Source organism: Triticum dicoccoides, chromosome 7B (genome assembly GCF_002162155.2).
Source record: "Triticum dicoccoides isolate Atlit2015 ecotype Zavitan chromosome 7B, WEW_v2.0, whole genome shotgun sequence".
NCBI classification, from domain to species: Eukaryota; Viridiplantae; Streptophyta; class Magnoliopsida; order Poales; family Poaceae; genus Triticum; species Triticum dicoccoides.
In genome coordinates this window covers 248502506-248515874 of record NC_041393.1, presented here as the reverse complement: position 1 = coordinate 248515874, position 13369 = coordinate 248502506, and positions in this window count along the sequence as shown.

The window sequence follows — 13369 nt, the reverse complement described above, 5'->3', positions numbered from 1 at the left end:
TTCTTCACTTTCAAAGTCTTCAGGAGAACCAAAGTCTTCAGCCGAAGACATTCATTTCTAGGGGTCGACTTTCACTGTAAACATCAAACACCTCATTGACTTATAGAGCCTATGAACACTCACAAACATAATAGTCCCTTAACCTATAAGTCTTCAATACACCAAAATCACTAAGGGGCACTAGATGCACTTACAATCTCCCCCTTTTTGGTGATTGATGACAATATAGGTTAAGTTTTCAACGGGGATAACATATGAATTGAAAGTGCTCAATTGAGGAATTTGATTGCAAGATATGGAAGAACTCCCTCTGAGGATGTGCATAGTGAGGGATTTTCTTTTGAAGCAATGCACAATTGAAGAGTAGAATCATGGAGAACTCTCCCTATATCTTGTAATTCATACATGCATTTAATATATGAAATGAAGAATTTGAAATGCATGATGAAATATGGTGATTGATGTAATTCAGCATGCGTGCATAACATTAGTGAGGAAATAGCATGCAGGAAAAGTAGAGCATAAGTATCAGGTTACCATCGGACTTAAGTTTACAACTCGATCAACAAAAGCTTCAGAAGAGCGAGAGTTGCAACTTAACAAAAAAAACTCCCATATATATAGACCCGCTTGAAGACTAACTCAAATTTCTCCCCCTTTGTCATCAAATGACCAAAAGGGACGAAAAGAGAGGACTAACGCCCCTGAAGAGTTTCTTCACGAAGTCGATGGAGGAGCGCCAATGTTGTCGGGGTCGGTTGTTGGCGTAGGGCCTGCCGCAGTGTCGCCCAGATCTTCATTTTCGTTAGTATCACGGGATGAGGAATATGAACTGGGCACCAGAGGAGGAACTTCGACCTTCTTAAATTTCTTCGGAGGAGGCTTAGACCAGCCGAAGTCCTGCTTGAAGCCCATCTGCTTGAGATCCTCATCACCGTAAAGGTGAGACAGTATAGCCCAGGTGTGATCAAAAACTTCATTGAGGTAGTAATGGTTCGTCTTCACTGAATTATATGTGGCAGTCATGTTGTGAAGAATGGAACCAAACTGACGTTGTACCCATTTATGATTGCGATCCACCTTTTGATGAAGACTGAGGAGAAGCTCATGATCAGTCATCACCCTTGGAGCTGTTGCCTCAGGACTTTGCTTTGAGGCATTAGCGGCAGAATCATGAGTAGCAGAGTCATCATTGGTGGAGTATGAAGGAGCTTTGTGAAACTATCCATCCAATGGTCGAATGCCCTCATCAATAATAGCAGTGGCTTGCCCTTTTCATCAGCTGAGGAACATGTCCGCTTGAGGACTTCAATTGGGGGCAAGTAGCTGCCATGGTTGAGTGTATCAGCTTTGTAGTTGAGTGAAGACCTTGTTCTGATGAATCTCGTAATCCAAGGAGCGTAAGGTTTCAACTCAAATGGGGACATTGCAACATTTGCCAAAGTCCTCATGAAGAAATCATAGTAGTTCACGGGAATACCGTGCATGATATTGAAAAGCAGATTCTTCATGATGCCAACGACTTCTTCATCATTAGAATCGTGGCCTTTGACTGGACTCAATGTCTTCGTCAGGATGTGGTAGACAGTCCTTGGCACATATTGCAATTCCTTCACAAGGAATTTTGTCCTTGAGGATTGACCAGGCTTCAACGGCTTCATCAACACTTGCATGAAGTGATCTAACATCTCAGTTCAGAGTAGATGAGACGTGCACCTTCTGGGGGAGGACTGACTGGCATGGCACGAAGCAATTTAGTGGTTGGTGCCTTATAGTGTGTGTTCTCTTTCATCCAGTCCAACACCCATGAGTTCACATCTTCAGCATTGCCGGTGATGTGCAGCGTCGCATATAATTGAAGAATAAGTTCTTCATTCCAATCGCATATGTCAGTGCAGAAATTGAGCAGGCCAGCATCATGAATGGCAGCAAGGACTGGCATGAAGCAAGGCAGTGATTCCATATCCAAGTGAGGAATATGCTCATGGTCGAAGACTTTATCCTTGTTGAATAGCTCTGAAGAATAGAAATTTGCTTGACTGGCTGTCTAGAAGCACTTCCTCCCCAAACGAGCAGAATCATAGGGATTGTAATCACTGAAGAATACATGCTCATTGAAGAAGGCATCAGCCTTGAACTTCGGAGTTTTGGAGAATGGATTCTTTGGCTGTGGCTGAGGAGTGTCAGTGATCTGAAGAATAACCTTTGGTATGTCAATTTCTGGAGCCGCAAGCTGAGGAATTTCAGTTTCTGCTTCATTTGTAGCCTGGGCCTCCATTTCTTTAGCAACATTTTCATCAGCACTAGTGGCTGGAATTTCTTCATGAATGGAAGGGGCAGTGTGTATTTCTTCAGGGCCCATCTGAACTTCTGTTGGTGCTGGGGACTCAGGAATTTGCTGTAGTGGTGTGAACAGAGGAGAGTTGGGGTGTTGACTATCCCAAAAATCATCGTTCATCACTGGAGTGGTGCAGCCAATGTCCACATGCTCATACACTTCCATTTCTTCAACGCCGACCTCTTCAGCAGTAAACTGAGGCGTTGGCGATGATACTTGAGGAGTTGAAGTGAAAGTCTCAACTTCAATTTCTTCATCCATCTGCTCTGTGGAAGCAGCAGAGGGATCTTCTTCAGCAGATTCTTCAGGAATCTGATATTCTTCACCATAAGGAACAAGTTCCTTTGATGGCATGCTTGCAAGAGGAACAACATCAATTGGATTGTCAATTGAACTTGTCAAAATCTTCGCCTTCTTGGGGGCCGAAGATTCTGAGGCAGCTGACACTTTCCTCTTCTTCAGAGCAGCTTGCTTTGCTGCTTTGGTTTTCTTAACTTCTAGAGCAGAAGGAAGAATTGGGCTTGGTGTTGGTGCAGGCGGAGCCGGAGGAGTAGGATCAATTTCTTCAGGCACAACTGATGCAGTTGGCCTATCTTGAGCAATTTCTTCAGCCGCAGCAACGGATGCTTCAACTGGCCTGGCAGATTCTTCACGCGCAACACTAGTGGTTGCCCTGACGGTTTCTTTAGAGGCTGTAATTTCTTCAGCATCCCTGGTACTAGCAGTTTCATCAGCAGCCTGATTTTCATCGGCGGTGCTGGCATTTCCTTCAGTGGCTTGTGCAGATGCTTCAGCCGGAATGACTTCAATGTGCACAGGAGCAGTAGCACTTGAAGTGAATTTCTTCGTCAGCTTGATGAATCTGACCTTGGCACCCTGCCATTCTGCCTTGTAGGTGTCAAATTCATCGCTGAGCTTTTTGATATCAACTTGCAGTGCAATGAGCTGCTCAGGCGAAAGACTGAGGACATTGTCCTTTAGATAGCGCTCCTTCTTGTACTGCGCTTTCTTAGCCACTCTGGCTTGGTCATCCATTTTTCTTCAGCTATGAGCGTTGTCACCATGTGACTTTGTCTAGGAGTGAGGCCCAACTCTGGCATTGGAGCATTGGGATCTTTGTGCCAGAGGTCGATGAAATCTAGGATCTTCTTTGGATCCAGTAGAAGGGGCACAGCACTCCCTTTGGCTCTAGCGGCCCGCTGCTGTCTCTCCTTGATGATATCAGTTAATTCATCATCATCAGCCTCATCACCAGATGGAGTTTGAAAGACCACCTGCTACTTGTGAGGACTTGGTCTAGTGCCTCGTCCAGTAGTGGCCTTAGTCTTCTGCAGTGTGGGACCGGTTGATGAAGGATGAGCTGAAGAACTTGCTGAAGCTCCTGAGGCAATTGATATGCTAGTGGTCCTTTGACACGTGGCGAGATGCACAGGTGCTGAGGACTTTGCCGCAGGAGCCGAGGATTTTGAAGCCCAAGGAATTTGTGCAGTCTGAGGAACTGGGGCAGCTTGAGGAATTTGCCTTGGCGGCACTGAGGAGATTGGCCGTGAGGGCATTGAAGAAGAACTTGGCCGTCAGGGCATTGCTGAGGAAGTTGGTTTCTTGGTTGGCTTCTTTGGCATAGCCTTCTTGCTTGAAGAAGCCTCAGCAGCGGCAGCGGCAGCAGCAAAATCCTCATTAAATTTCTTTACTGCTTCTTTGGCCTGCTTGGCCAATATAGCTTCCCGCCTGGCCCATTCATCAGCATAATCCTCACCACGTTTAAGGCTTGTTGGATCACCTCTTTGGCTAGGTGCCAGAGGAGGTCTTGAGCATGGAGGGTTAAGAGCGAATTTCTTCATGTATTTGGGAGTGACATATCTGTACTCCCTCCACTCTCTTGCCCATCTTCTTTCAATCCTCTGTATGCGCACTTTGCGCTCATTCTTCGTCCCCTTGTCATGAGTTGCCTCATCAAGCATGCAGTACCCTGCATAGATGTCCGCAGGGATCTCAAAGGCAGTATTAACTTCAAGCTTCTTTCCTCCTTTCTGAGGCCTTTTACCATCTGCCATTTTCTTCAGCCCGGGAATTTGCACAATTGAGTTCTCTTAAGAAGTATGAAGGTTTTCTTCGAGGAACACTGCAAATGAGTTAAGTTGATGAGAACCTAGTGATTCAGCAGCAGACATGTGTACCTGTGAACAGAGTATAGGTGCGAAGAATTTGGAGAGGTCATATGCGTTCTCATAAGTTTTTGCAAAACTGAACAAGTTTGAGGAAATTGACCCGATGTGTCTTGAAGAATTTCACTAAGCGTTCTTTGACTTAGGTTCCAGAGTTGTGCGGATTGTTAGATTCACACAATTGAGGAATCATGAAGAAAAACGTCACTTAGAGAAAGAGATCAAGAACTGAAGATTTGTGCTAGGTGTTTAGAGTGTGGAGGTTGAAGAATAAACACCTTTTGAAGATCTGATGAAAATCATCAGTAGAATAAATGCGGTAAAAGTAACTTTTAATTACCCTTGGTGAAGAACACGACGAACAAGAGGTGTAGATTTAGAAGTTCATTGGCTCGGATCTTCCACGCCCTAACTTGGCGGAGGAAGACGTCTACGGCGATGGTGGAGGGAAGATTTCCGCGGTCGGCTTGAGTACGATGACGAGGTCGAGGCACTGAAGCTCTTCCTCACCGACGACGATGGAGGTAACGGCGGCGCTAGGTTTTGAGAAGCTCGAGTGAGGGAGTGAGGTCGAGCGGAGTAAAAACGAAGTAAGGAGGGGAGGGGGTATTTATAGCTGAGGTGAAAAACCATTCGCCCGAGGAAATTGGAGAACGTGCCCCTGACCCTTCTCATTCGCGCGACATGTGTCACCCACGTACTGAGAGGTGGAGATCGTGTGAGACCGTGAGTGAATAGATAAGTATATCTTGGAATGCGTAACGGTTTGAGCGGCAAAAGCCGAAAATTTGGATAAGAATATTTTAAAGTTGTGTTCGCAATTTCTTCAGCTGACAAGGACACAGTGAAGAATTTGAACGAGTTTCAAATAGAACGCACATGAAGAATTTGTGAACAGACTGGGTTGAGTTTAGCATAGAGGGGGATAAGGGTCCGATCACATTCACTTAGCAGAAAAAAAACTTGAAGAATTAGCAATAACTGAATGCTATATATTCTTGTTCGTCAAGTTTTTCAAATTAGCAATAACATTCTTCAACTTTGCTTTATCTTCACTCTTATATGGTCAATGAAGAACACAGGCGGAAAGAGTGAAGATAAAGCAAAGTTGAAGAATTTGAAAAACCGAGGAATTTCAAAAATGAAGAAAAACTCAAATTTAAGATTTTCAACTTTGGTTGGTGGCGTAACCCACTGTATAAGAAAGCTGATTTCAGACACCGCGTACAACTCTCATAGGGTTCCGAGAATCAATTTCTTCACACTTAGAGGGTTAGTCCTCATTGATTGAAGAAAAACGTTACTTCGTGTGTTGCACATCTAAGTCATCAAGTCAGCATAAGTGTTAGCATGTGTGTCCTTTTCAAAGCACATTCAAAGATTCTAGGATATTTAGCTCACACCGCAACTTGCTAAATCTCTTCTCATCCAAGGGCTTAGTGAAGATATCGGCTAGCTGGTCTTCAGTACTTGCATGGTCGATGGAGATGTTGCCCTTCAACACATGGTCACGAAGAAAATGATGACGAATCTGGATGTGCTTTGTCTTTGAGTGCTGAACTGGGTTGTGAGCAATCTTGATAGCACTCTCATTGTCGCAGTAGAGTGGCACATTCTTCACATTGATGCCATAGTCCTTGAGTGTTTGCCTCATCCATAGTAATTGAGCAGAACAAGATCCAGCAGCAATGTACTCAGCTTCTGCAGTGGAGAGTGATACGCAGTTCTGTTTCTTCGAGGACCAACATACCAAGGATCGTCCGAGGAAATGACATGTGCCTGACGTTGACTTGCGGTCCATCCGATCGCCAGCATAGTCAGAGTCTGAATATACAATGAGATCAAAGGAAGAGCCCTTGGGATACCATAATCCAAGTGTTGGTGTGTGAGCTAGATATCGAAGAATATGCTTCACAGCCTTATGGTGTGATTCCTTCAGTGTAGCTAGAAATCGGGCACACATGCAAACACTAATCATAATATCCGGCCTAGATGCACATAGGTACAATGAAGAGCCAATCATGGAGCGGTATACCTTTTGATCGAAGTCTTTACCATTTTCATCAGTGCATAGATGGCCATTTGTGGGCATAGGAATTTTGACGCCTTTGCAATCTTGCATGCCGAATTTCCTCAACACATCCTTGAGGTATTTCTCCTGAGATATGAATATGCCATTGTATTGTTGACGAATCTGAAGACCTAAGAAGAATTTCAATTCTCCCATCATAGATATTTGATATTCTTCACTCATCATATAGGCAAATTCATCACTGTAACATTGGTTAGTACAACCAAAGATAATATCATCAACATATATTTGGCACACGAATAATTCATCATCAGATGTTTTGGTGAAAAGAGTTGGGTCAAGTAAACCGGGTTTGAAGCCTTTCTTCATGAGGAATTCCTTCAGTGTGTCATACCACGCCCGAGGTGCTTGCTTGAGGCCATAGAGGGCCTTGTTGAGTCTGTAGACGTGATCTAGAAATTTTGGATCCTCAAAACCTGGTGGTTGAGCAACATATACTTCTTCCTCAAGCTTACCATTGAGGAATGCACTTTTCACATCCATTTGATGTAAGATGATATTATGATGGTTAGCATAAGAAAGCAATATGCGAATAGCCTCAAGTCTAGCAACAGGTGCAAAAGTTTCATCAAAATCAATTCCTTCAACCTGTGTGTAGCCTTGAGCTACAAGACGAGCCTTATTCCTCACCACGAGGCAATTTTCGTCCTGTTTGTTGCGGTAGATCCATTTGGTACCGATGATGTTGTGCTTGCGTAGGTCTAGTCGCTTGACAAGCTCCCACACAATGTTGAGCTCGATTGATGCAATTCATCTTGCATGGCTTGAATCCACTCAGATTCCATGAATGCTTCATCAACTTTAGTGGGCCCTGTGATAGAGACAAACGCAAAATGCCCACAAAAGTTAGATAAATGTGAAGCTTTTGAGCACGTGAGGGGACCTGGTGCTTCAATGTCATCGATGATATTCTCAATTTGCACTTCGTTTGCAATGCGAGGATGTGTGGGGTGACGACTTTGCTTAGGCCCAGCAGTTTCTTCAGGGCCAGTTTCTTCAGCAGCACGAGCGTGATTTTCTTCACGATCAGGAATGACTTCTTCAGCAGATTCTTTGGTAGGCATGACATCCTAAGTAGCTTTGAACTTGATGGATTCCTCAGGTTACATTTCATCTAGCACAGGAGGTAGGTGCTCTCTTTGCGAGCCATTAGTTTCATCGAACCGCACATCTACAGTTTCAACAACCTTCTGATGATTGATGTTGAAGACTCTGTAGGTGTGCGAGTCCTCTCCGTAACCAAGCATAAAACCCTCATGTGCTTTCGGTGCAAATTTAGAGTGATGGTGAGGATCTCTAATCCAGCATTTAGCACCGAAGACTTTGAAATAACTTACATTGGGTTTCTTGTCAATGAGGAGTTCATATGAGGTCTTTTTGAAGAATTTGTGAACATATACCATGTTGATGATGTGGCATGCAGTATCAATTGCTTTAGGCCAGAAGCGCTGAGGTGTCTTGTATTCATCAAGCATGGTGCAAGCCATCTCAACAAGGGTCCTGTTCTTGCACTCCACAATGCCATTCTGCTGAGGAGTATAAGGAGCAGACAATTCGTGAGTAATACCAAGCATATCAAGATATTCATCGAGGCCAGTGTTCTTGAACTCGGTTCCATTATCACTCCTGATATGCTTGATCTTCACACCGAAGTTAGTGGAAGCCCTTGAAGAAAATCGTCTGAAGACTTCCTGCACTTCATTTTTGTAAGTGGTGATATGCACCCATGTGTAACGAGAATAGTCATCAACTATGACAAAGCCATATAATGATGCAGAACTAGAGAACGTGGCATAATGAGTAGGGCCAAATAGATCCATATGAAGTAATTCAAAGGGATGTGACATGGTCATGAAAGTCTTTGAGGGATGCTTGGCTCTGGTGATCTTTCCAGCCTCACAAGCACCACAAAGATGATCTTTGAGGAATTTGACACCCTCGATGCCAATGACGTGCTTCTTCTTCGCGAGTGTATGCAAGTTCCTCATCCCAGCATGACCAAGTCGTCGATGCCATAACCGGCATTCTGAAGCTTTTGCAAGTAGACATGTGGCACGCTATGGTCATGCAGAGAAATCAACAAATACAAGTTTCCTTTCCTAAACCCTTCGAAGACTTTGGCGTTGTCAAATTCCATTAGCACAAGGCAACGAAATTTGCCAAAGACAACAACCATATCAAGATCACAAAGCATTGAGACAAACATAAAATTGAATCCTAAGGACTCAATAAGCATGACCTTGTCCATGTGTTTATCCTTTGAGATTGCAACCTTACCTAGACCCAATACCTTGCTTTTGCCTTTGTCAGCGTAGGTGATATGCTTCAGATGAGATGGTGATAAATCAGTGTCCATCAACAAGCTCATGCCACCAGTCATGTGATTTGTACATCCACTATCGAGGACCCACTCAGTAGCTTTGGGTTGTTCATCCTGCAGATGAATTAGTGCAACTTACGAACCCATATACTTCATAAGTGAAGAATATGATATCAATTTCATCAACAGTAACAGATATAGAAATATGAGGACATGACAAATGAATGATTCATTTCTTCATGATTAGCTTGCGTCCTTTCAAGCACATTCAGGTCTCCAGCAAATTATTCAGACGAGTAAGTTCATGTGGAGACCTGACCCTGCATAAGAGACTAGTTCTTTTTCTTCACCACCCACATCTGAAGGGGTGGCAAAGAGTTCATCATTCTGCGAGCTCCATAAGAAAATGATGGCATTGAAGCCAGTGCACTTCGTTTCACAGAAGAGTGGTTAGGATAAACATATTAATAGGAAGAGAAATTCTTCGAGGACTTATGAACATAATGATTTGAAGAATAATGCACATATTCATAGCCTTTAGACTTTCCCTGCGGAACAGAAGTGTTAGCACGATGATGTTCATATGAGGATTTTGATCTATGTGAGGAATTTGATCCATATGAGGATTTGGATCCATAAGAAGAATTTGGTCCATATGAAGAATTTGATCTGGGGTTCCTATTCTTCATTGGTGGTGTCATGATGTCATTCACGTGAAGATTTTCAAGGCATCTTTTAGGAACCCAGGTTTTTTTCATAGGGGGACCGTTCCTGCAGTTAGTTCCAACATATCAAGCAAATACTTCACCACTCTGATCCTTAAACAGTTTATAGTTGGAGTCAAATGACTCGTCAGAGGAATATGAAGAATCAGAGGTAAAGCGAGATAAAGTGCATGGATCTACAAGAGGTCCTTTCACAGCAACCCATGAGGTTTTGGGATATTGCTCAGGTTTCCAGTAGGTCCCATCAGCATTGAGTTTCCTCTCAAAGGCAATACCCTCTTTCCTAGGGTTCCTCTTCAAGATATGCTTTTTGAGCACATCACATAGAGTCTGATGCCCTTTGAGGCTTTTGTAAATGCCTGTCACATACAATTCCTTTAGCCATGCATTATTGTCAGTGATACAAGTGGTATCCTCAGATGAGGAATTTGTAACCACAGAGACAGTTGAAGAATTTGCAGCAATAGAAGCATTTGAACATTCAAGTGATGAATTAGCAGATTCACGCTCAATGCATTTCATACATGGTGGAATAAATTCTTCCTGAGCGGAACTGATCTGTTGATCAAGCAATGAATCGTTTTCCTTCTGAAGATCTTCATAACTCGCTTTTAACTTCTCAAGATCTTGCTTTCTCTGAAGAAATTCATAAGAAAGCTTCTCATGATCAGTTAAGAGAGTGTTATGATGATTTTGAAGGTTGAAAAAATTTGACAGAAGTTTTTGAAGACTATCAGTCAAAGCCTTAGTTCGATCCAATTCCTCACCCAACATATCATCACTTTCATCTAGCATGTTTTGAACTTTTTCAAGAGCTCTTTGTTGTTTAGTGGCAAGGGAAGCAAGTTTGACATAGCTGGGGCCAAATTCATCACCACTAGATTCGGAAAGGTAGCATTCTGTTACCTTGGCACCCTTTGCCATAAGGCATGGTGAAGAGGATGATGATTTAGGTGCGAAAGTCATCTCCTTGAGTGATTCCTTAAAATCCTCAAACCAAGGATCATGACGAGTAAGATGGCCTTCGTAGACCTCAGAGAGTCGGTCCCAGATTAGCTTCGCATGATTGAGATGCATGATGTTCCTTAACTGATTTTGGGACAAACAGGAGCAGATGACATCTTTCGCCGTGAGGTTGAGTAGAGTGTACTTGCGAATGTCATCAGCCTCCGCCATCTTGCAGAGATCGGTGAGACCAATCTCAGTGCCGTGTGCGGTGCCCCCTCTACTGTTATACACCTCAGTCATATCGTCATAGTGCTTAGGCAAAGCCCTGCGCCGGTAACTTCATCATCACCGTCACCACGCCATCGTGCTGACGAAACTCTTCCTCATCCTCAGCTGGATCTAGAGTTCGAGGGACGTCACCGAGCTAAACGTGTGCAGATCGCGGAGGTGATGTGCGTTCGGTACTTGATCGTTTGGATCGCGAAGACGTTCGACTACATCAACCGCGTTACTTAACGCTTCCGCCTTCGATCTACGAGGGTACGTGGACACACTCTCCCCTCTCGTTGCTATGCATCACCTAGATAGATCTTGCGTGGTCGTAGGATTTTTTTTGAAATTACCGTGTTCCCCAACAGAATCCTACTTAGGGTCCTCCCCAAGCCGTGCCCCCTTTCCTTATTAGGTGAGCGGGGAAAGGCACGGGAGGGTGCCCCCCCCTTTCCTTTCTGTCATGAGAAGGGAAGGCAGGAGGGGCTAGCCCTTCCCCATTTCCTTCCCTAGGGCCGGCGGCTAGGGAGAGGGGCGCTCCATCCCCCTTGTGGGCTGGTCTGTCCCCCCCCCTTGGCCCATTAGGCCCATGCACCTACCGGGGGTGTCCGAAACCCCTTCCGGCGACCCGATGACTACCCGGTGCACTCTGGAACTCTTCCGGTGTCCGAATATCATCGTCCTATATATCAATCTTTACCTCCAGACCATTCCGGAGCTCCCCTCATGTCCGTGATCTCATCTGGAACTCCGAACAACATTTGGTCACCAAATCATATAACTCATATAACACTATATCGTCAACGAAAGTTAAGCGTGCGGACCCTACGGGTTCGAGAACTATGTAGACATGACCGAGACACCTCTCCGGTCAATAACCAATAGCGGAACCTGGATGCCCATATTGTCTCATACATATTCTACGAAGATCTTTATCGGTCGAACCTTATGACAACATACGTAGTTCCCTTTGTCCATCGGTATGTTACTTGCCCGAGATTCGATTGTCGGTATCTTCATACCTAGTTCAATCTCGCTACCGGCAAGTCTCTTTACTCGTTCCGTAATACATCATCTTGCAACTAACTCCTTAGTCACTTTGCTTGCAAGGCTTCTTATGATGTGTATTACCGAGAGGGCCCAGAGATACCTCTCCGATACTCGGAGTGACAAATCGAAATCTCGATCTATGCCAACTCAACAAACACCTTCGGAGATACCTGTAGAGCATCTTTATGATCACCCAGTTACGTTTAAATGTTTGATAACACACAAGGTATTCCTCCGGTATCCGGGAGTTGCATAATCTCATAGTCGCAGGAATATGTATTTGTCATCAAGAAAGCAATAGCAATAAACTGAATGATCAATATGCTAAGCTAACCGATGGGTCTTGTCCGTCGCATCATTCTCCTAATGATATGATCTCGTTATCAAATGACAACACATGTCTATGGTTAGGAAACCTTAACCATCTTGGATCAACGAGATAGTCTAGTAGAGGCTTACTAGGGACACGATATTTGTTTATGTATTCACACATGTATTAACGTTTCCAATCAATACAATTCTAGCATGAAAAATAAACCTTTATCATGAATAAGGAAATATAAAATAACAACTTTATTATTGCCTTTAGGGCATATTTTCTTCACTTTTCCATAAGCACGTATGAGTATATACGGAATACATGCTTACATTACATTGATGAATTGGATTTAGTTATGTGTCGCCCTAGGTTATGACTGTTATATGATGAATATCATCCAACGTTGTCACCGATCCAATGCCTACGAGTTTTTCACATATTGTTCTTGCTAAGCTACTACTATTACAGCTGCTGCAAACTATTGCTACTGCTGTTACTGTTACTATTGCTATCGTTACTACTACTATCAAATTACCATACTACTGTGCTACTGATCACTCTGCTGCAGATATTTAGTCTCCAGGTGTGGTTGAATTGATAACTCAACTTCTAATACTTATAAATATTCTTCGGCTCCCCTTGTGTTGAATCAATAAATTAGGGTTGAATACTCTATCCTTGAAAACTGTTGTGATCCACTATACTTGTGGCCTCGGCCTCCTCCGTGTCTTGGGTGGCCGGATGATCCAAAGATGAGTCATCATAGTTGGGATCATAAAGGCCAACTGTGGTCGAGGACTCCAACGATGCGAGGAATTTGGCTGTGTTCATCTCCGCTCTACAATGTCATATCAAGCACTATAAACCATCACTAACGATCATGAATAATCACTATCGAATTCCAACGGGACATGAGGTTTTTACGTTGTTTGCATTTCATCGCGCACTTGGCGGCCGCGTATTTTGTTGCCGGCTGCGGTGGCCGCTCGCGCCGGAGCAGTCGTTGTAGGGGCAGCCCGAGTTACCGCACGAGGCGCATGCCTTGGACGAGGCGGCGCCGGGTCTTCTTCGTCTTCTTCTTGGTGACCGCCTCGCCGAGTGCCGCCGTCGGCTTTCGAGCCTGTTTGCCTTTGGTAGGTGCA